This window comes from Pinus tabuliformis, chromosome 3_2 (genome assembly GCF_031772625.1).
Source record: "Pinus tabuliformis cultivar Carrire ecotype Pingquan chromosome 3_2, CPIR1, whole genome shotgun sequence".
Taxonomy (NCBI): Eukaryota; Viridiplantae; Streptophyta; class Pinopsida; order Pinales; family Pinaceae; genus Pinus; species Pinus tabuliformis.
Genome location: NC_142302.1, coordinates 1006701224 through 1006709064, shown reverse-complemented (window position 1 = coordinate 1006709064; position 7841 = coordinate 1006701224).

Below are 7841 nucleotides of genomic sequence, written 5' to 3'. Positions count from 1 at the left end.
TTGGCTGCCTCATTCTGTTTGCTCTTGTCAAACTTTTCATTTACCTTAGCCAAGGTTTTCTTAAGTTCATCCAGCTCTTTCATTTGAGATTCCATGGCTTGTATCTCAGCTTGCAGCTTTTGCATGTCTAAACTAGTAGCCTGTTCCGATGTTGTAGTTGTTGTTGCTGTGGATGGCGCTGTAGTTGGTGCTGTAGCTTCTGTTTGCTGAGGAGGAGGAGTAGTCTTTGGAGGGACTTCCTCAAGATTTATTATCACAGGAGGAGGCTGGGAGGGTTGGCCCTCTTCTCTTTGCTTCAGTGCTTCTTGTAGTGCTGCCTTTGCAGCTTCAGTTTGTCCTAGCTGGTCTTGAGTCCTAACCAGCTCTTTGTATAGGGATACCAGCAGGTCTGTAGTATCCTTTTCTTGCCTTTGCTGGGCAACTTCATCTGTTTGTGGATGGATGGTGGCCGGGAGTTTGATTTTCTTTCTTAGGGCCGCCATGTCTGCATCCCTTATCTTCAGGAGTTCTTGGATGCCTTTGACATCTTTAGGATCATGCCCTATATCTATAATTACCTCTTCCAAGGACTTGATCCTATTGTCCTTGGCTTGTGATGATGCTCTTTCTAATTCCAGCTGAGAAGCTGTGTTATCCAGGCTGCTCTTTAGTTTGTAGTTCTCCAATGTCTCATCTGCCAGGCAGGCATACACCATTTCACCAGTTTGTTTATGTAATTCAATCTTGTCCATAGGGTGTATGTCTTTGGCAAGAACCTCCATGTTGGTTCTTAGATAGTCCGAGGTGGACTGAGGATGCAAAGTTGTGGGCATGAAGTGGCTCATTATCATTTTGCCTTCGCTCACATCGAAAGCAGACATGAGTCTCTGCTGGTTGCTAGGAGCTAGGTTTAACAAGTGATTATACAGCTGCACTTTTATGGGATCACTCCTCCTTTTGATGTCAATGAATTGCTGCTTTATACTTGACTGCCCTTCTCTATGTTGACCGGAGGAGCTGACCTCTCCTCCCATAGTCATGTCATGTCCACGCTGAGATGAGCTGGCCGAAAGTTCTCCACTGGGTGGGCCCATGCCCATGGCTTGCCTTACTGCTATGTCCTCCTCTTGGGAGTCATTCAGTCTTTGTCTCTTCTCTCCTCTGATGAAGGATGAGGTGTGGGGGGTCTCTCTCTCCCTTTTCCTGGTCAAGTCCTCCTTCTGTGGTGTTTGGAGGACTGAGGTGTCTACATTGGTGTCTGTCCTGGGAGGCACCTCTGTTTGGGGCTGCTGCTCAGTGTAACTAGGTAGATCTGTCCCCTTTTCCTGCTGCAAGGGCTGCTGTTCACTGGACTGTGCTTCTTCTTGTTGCTGCCCCAGTTCTTGTTGTTCCATTTCTTCTTGCTGCTGTAGCAAGGTGTCAACTTGTTCTTCTGTCAATATAGGTGGCTGTTCCACCTGTTTTCCTTTGTCTTTGCTTGCTGCCTGGGGTGTCTTCTCAGTAGTTTGCTGCTGTGCTGCTGAAGATTTAGCAGCTGTTCCAATTTGCTTTCTGTAGGAGAGGGGCACCTGTCCACAAGTTTCCAAGTCAGCTTCTTTTTGCACATTCCTAGCTTCTTTCTCAAGTAATTCTACCTTAGTGACTTGTTCTACTAGTGTACCCTCTTCCCAATCTAGTGCATTGGCATACTTTTCAATTTCAGGTTGTCTTTTATGTGCATAGTTGCCCAATTTATATCTAATTCTCCTGAGGGAGATAGAATGATTGGGGTCATAGGGAATCCATTCAAAACTGGTCTGCAATCTGAGGCCTTCCAGGATGCTGTCTGCCTCTTTCCACCCTTCCTCTTTCCTGTTATATAGGAAGGAACCTAGCTGGTTTCTTACCTTCAATTGTGACTTCTTGTTTCTACTCTGAAAGTGAAGGTAATCTGAGTTCCCAAACTGCCTGAAATATTCTAAGGCAAAAAGCCTCATGGGGACATACCTCGGCAACCTAAATGGGTTCAATTCACAGCCATATATCCTAATGACTGTGTGGTTCTGGTAGAAGTACCAGTTGCCAATATTGTAAGATTTGTTCAAATGTAGAATCCTCTTCATATCATCGGTTAATCTAGGAGGAGGAGTACCTTGCAGCGCTGTTAGGGCTGGATGAACAAATAAATCAATAAACTCACAGCATGTATAGGGTGATACTGAGGTAGAATGAAAAACAGAGGTCCAGAAAACAACTGATCTTGGGCTTCCTTGGGCATTGAGTGGCCTCAAAGGAACAGAGAAGGTAGCTGGCTGGTTGAAAAGGAATAAATGATATATATAGGAGGTGTACCTGAACAGTCTCTCCCTTTTCAAATTCATAAACTGCTCATGGATTTTCTCTGCTATGTAAGTTGCATAATCATACTGCACAGCTGGAGGCTTACCAGGGGCAAATATAGACAGCATTGCCATTATGCTGTCATCTACATCTTCCAACCCCCTGAATCCTAGGACATAGCCAATTAGATCCACCAACATTCTGCCCAACTCATTTAGATATTGGTACCCAATAGGAGGGGTTCTGACTGTTTCAGAGCCTGGTGTGACAAACAGTTGGTTGATTTTGACAATCTGGTCACTGGACAGCTTGATCCCTCTGTTAATCAGATTCTGCATGGATAGAAGGGTCAATTTCTTGGCTGTTTTGAAGCGCAGCATCTGGTTTATGCTCTCTGGGGTGATCTGGAACAGGACTAGGCCTGTGGGGCTAATGACTGCTCTTTGGCTGGGGTCATAGCATTCCTGGCAGCTATAAATGAGCTCTGGCATAGGATTGACTTGGGGAAGGTTGTATATGGGCAAATTTGACTCTCAAATCCCCAAGATATCTGCCCCACTGAGGTGCTGGGCTCTTAATTCATTCAACATTTGAATATTGTACTTGGTTCCCATGGGGAACCAATCCAGCATTTGGTAGTCCATGTCTCCCAGGGCTTTCCATGCTAATTCCTGGTGAGGAGCATTGATGGGCTTAATATTCAGTGCAATAGGGATCTCCATAGCTCTTCAAGTTGCAAGAATTGCAGGTGGACAGGTGGAATGGTAAAAACACAGTCTGGAGGCAGTTCTCTGTGGAAACAGTTGATGTTTTGAGTATCCAAGGGGAATTCTCTCAATAGCAATTGAAATACTACTGGAGTCTAGTGACAGAACTTCTCTGTGGTCTAACTGAACTCTCCAATCGGGTGAATTATATCTATTAGGAACTCTGCCGGGAAAACGCAGAATTACAGTGGTTTTATGTGAATTGCAGGTTTCTAAAGCTCTGCAGGTACTTTTTGGCCCTCACAATGACAATGGTGGATGAACAAATGGAAATGAACGGTGCAAATAGCGTTTTTATGGTTCTACTATCCCTCTGAGCAATTTCAAGCTTAATGAAGGTCGTATGGAGGGCGAAACGGTCTAAATACCTGTAATTCGATGAGCAGAGGTTGAAGCAAAGGTGCACAGTTGCTGCTTGAGGAGGTCGCCCGGGCTAATAGACTGGTTGGCGAAAATTAGAGTGCAAACGGTCATGCAGAGCGTCCAACAGTAATAACAGTGAAAGTGGTAAAAAACACGGGAAAATTGGTTAATATGGGTTATTTTACCAATTTGGCGCTTTTATCTGCTGACGTCATCGGGCGACGTGGCAGTGGGTGACTGGTCAAAGGGCGGTGAGGTGGCAACCTAGTCAGCAGTGAGGTGGACCAATAACAACGGCAGGTACGAGCAGATAAGGACGTGGCGGCGAGTCAGCGACGGGTAGGTGGCAGTCAAACCGCAGCGGTCACGGTTAAGGCCTTAACCGCCGCGGTTTCTCGGGGCGGTTTAGGTACGGCGCAGAAGCTGTCAGACTGGGCTCCGAGATGGTTGATCGATTGACGCGTGGAGGAGGCGTGACAAGGCGCAACGTCACTTTCTCGGAGGTTAAAGTGCCGCCATCGGATGCGCTCCGATATTAATGTGGACCGTCGGATCTGATGGGCTTGATCCGACGGCTGGCGGAGGAGAAAGATGCGCGCTTCATACTGCGGGCGGAAAAGATTAAAGTTTGTGGGTTTTTATGGGTTTTTCAAATGTTTTCGCTTAACCAATAATGTGGTAGGATTGGGGAACGTGCCAGAGGCGGGTATTAACCTTTGCAAAGGTTTTTATAGGCAAAAGGGGTTTGGAGAGGGGGTTTTATCAATGCAGAGGTGATTTGAGGGTAAATTAACTTGCAGCAAAGGGGAATAGGGTGGAATAGGTTCACCAAAGTGGCCAGATGCCATTTTGGTCCCTTTTGAAAAATACACGGCTATTATGCCTAGGGGAGGGAATATACATAAGATTTGGGGTTTTATACACCTTAGTGTTAGTATTATTAGGGGTGGGGGTAAGATAGGGGAGGTTATATAGTAGAATTAGGAGTTAATATGAATGAAGGAGGGGAATTAGAAAGGGGGTGTTAGTGATGGACTAGAGAGGGAAAAAAAAGAAGTTAGTGATCCTCTTTGCTGTGAGTTCATGGAATTCACCACTTTGTTTGCTGATAGATTTATTGCGTTGGCAAGAGACCTATTGATACCTGTGTAATGGTGATCATATTCTTTCTGCAACCACAACTGCCTACCCAACTATTTTGCCTAGCATTTTTTGTTTCTTCTTGGAGGGGCACTTGGACTTGCAACCCTCAATTGCCTTTTCTTTTCTTTGGCTTTTTCCTTTTCTCTCTATCTACTTCTACCCTTATGTCTTCCAAGGTCCCAGATTAAACTTTTGGGAACCTTTGCTTCTCTACCTGAACTACTTGTCTGCCAAGATTAAGCTGTTTGGACAGACCTCTTTCTCTATTCTACAACTCAAAATTGAAACATGGCATGATCCAGTTTAGACTGTTGAATCATCCACAAAATTTGAAATAAGGTTCTCAATACTTGAAACACTTTACCCAGCTCTTGCTTTCTAGGAAATATGGGATCTTTGGGATACCAGAGCAGAGCATATTTGGCTTTTCTCTTGCCAATCATGAAATATGAAACCTATTGGTATAGGTATCCAACAGCGCCGATAGTCGATAATCAACAATCGGAGGTCAGAGGGGTCAGAGGATGGAGATCGGCGTAGCAGAAATGTGATGTCTAGGAGGCGGACCCGACAATAATTATAGATGCGGGCTTATGATATTTTAAGTCTGGATTTGTGTTTGTTAGGTTCCTATACCAATAGGTGTCATATTTCATGGTTGAATGGGGAACTGCCAAATATGATCATCCTTTCCATGCTGCAAAGGTTCCATATTTCCGGATAGTTCAAATGCTCCTACTGTTCCATTTTTGAAAAATTTCATTGTGTACAGGTGGTTGACTTTTGCCACAGTTGATGGATGGCCAAACAGCCTAATCTTGGCCAGTCCATGTTTAAATTTCTTGTTTTATAATAGAGAATGAAGCCTGTCCAAATTGTTTAATCTTGGCAGGTAATTAGCTAGGTAGAGAAGCAAAGGTGCCCAACTGTTTAATCTGGGCACTTGGAAGAAATAAGTGTAGATTTAGATAGGAGGATAGTCAAAAGAAAAAGAAGAGAATCAGGGTTTGCTAGCTCAAGTGCACCCAATCAAAATGAAGAAAAAATGTTAGGAATATTAGGCTGGGTAGGCAGTTTGAGGTTGTAGAAGCAGGTTGCTGATCAATTTTGAATTTGATTTATCTCATGGGCATCAAAGCTGCCAGGGCAAAGTGATTGCAAGAACAGTGGAAGCATGACTAATTTACCCCATCATTCCCCCAGAAATCATTTACTAACATCCCCTCAAGGACATTGGGATCTGCCCAATAGTCCTGTTTCACTCCACTTAGCTGAAGAGAAGCCACATTTCTTATGTAAAAATGATCATTCCATACCCCTTTCATTTCCCTATGCCTAAGTTTCTCCCTACAAACTTAGCATTTTCTCATGCAGTTTCATTCCATAGAGTCATATTAACATTTAACTCTATTATATAGCTCCCTAACTCATTTTCCCCTCCTCTATTATATATAGAAATACATCAAAAAACCCAAAAAATGTAAATATCCCTACCCCTTGGCACTATAGCCATATAACTAGTTTTGGGAAATATAAAGTCCATTTGGGACTTATATTAGCCTATCCGCATCCAAAGCACTTGGGATTAATTTAACATCCGGTTAAGTTAATAACCGCACCTAAACCCTCCATATAAACCATTCATAACCCTGGTGCCCATGTATATAGGGGTTAGTTTAACACTCGGTTGAACTAATAACCTTCGCCGCCTATTTAAATCATATGTAGCCCGTATAACCAAAGTTTGTTCCCCCCCCGCCATATTAAAAAACATTTAAATAATAGGTGGGTCCTGCATCCAAAGTCGCTCGCCGTCCATCGTCGCCCTCTCTGCCATTAAAAAACATGCTTCCTGAGTTATTTTGTGAAGTTCTGTGGACAACTCTGTTTCCACAGTGAATTCCTTAAGCTGAAAAATGTTACGGATTTGAAAACTTCATAGAGAAATTGTGTATGCCATATCGGGTCCGATCCAAAGATCGCATCGGAGAAGTGTCAGTGGAGTGTAAACCTGTGTGAGCTCTGACATTCCGGAGCCGAAATATTATATAGAAGGCGGAAGGAATCGTCGGGTCTGAGGGACCCATCGCATCGCAGCCGTGTGTCGCATCGGAAGAAAGGAAGGAGGCACAAAGCTTTGGTGCGGTGGAAATTTGCGATAGCGATTGCCGACTGTCGCATCGGAAGAAAGGAAGGAGGAGGAGTATAGTAGTCTGCCGATAGTGTTGGGTAATTCTTTTTGAATTACAGTCCCAGTAGGAACAGAGTCCTGTTCGCCCATTAACGAGGATGGTGCTGATAGGAGAAACCCGAGGAAAATTGTTACTTGAATGACCAATATGTCAAGTGAACCAGAAGGAGAAATTGGGCCCGATATTGAGGAATTGATACCAGATTTGAAGGGTTATCCTTATCACCTGCACCCAGGCCATCATAGGCTCTCCTATGACATGCAGAAAAGATCGCAGCGTTGCAAAGCAGAGGATTGGTGGAAAGGAATGCTGCAGGCATTGCTCAGGTAATTTGGTTTATTATTCTTTTTTGATCAGCTACAGGTCAGTAGATACAGAGGCCCAGTCCACCTGTCAAAGGGAAGAGAAGAGAAAAAAGTAGAAATGGAATGGTGACTACAGCTCGTTAATGCAAAGAAATCAAGCACTGATGACTAGGCCAAGACAACAAGACAAGCAACATGGCAAAATCAAGGCAGCAAACGCAGAATGAATGCGCATCAACCAACCGACTCACTCAGCCCAGAAAGTCAAATTACCCCTGACAAAGTTGGACAGCTAGCGCATTTGTATTTACTACAGCATTTATTTCTTTCATTTACCTCTTTTGAAGAGTTGGTGAGGGAATTTATTGCATAAGGACTCATCCATAAGATATTTTGTATCTCATTTTTGTATAAAGACTCCCCCATAGAATGTATTCGGGGTTGGTGATTTCTTCTCTGGACCTGTGCTGTAAGTTTTGAGAACTCTTCAAAATAAAAACTGTTGGAATGCTTTGCTGATGAACTTGTGGGTTGTGGAATTAATGGCAAAAGAACATGTTGCAGAATTCTCGGATTGTCTCATGGAACAATAAATTTTTCTATCTAATGTTTACTGTTTATATAGTTCACATATCATCTAAGTACCATACTCTAAATTACAGGAAAAAAGAATAACCCAGAATTTACTTTGCTGTACTCTGTGTTCAATTCCTGTAATTTTTTTTATGTTTTCTATAGGACTAGCATAGGCGAGAATTCTTGACTGCTCTCGC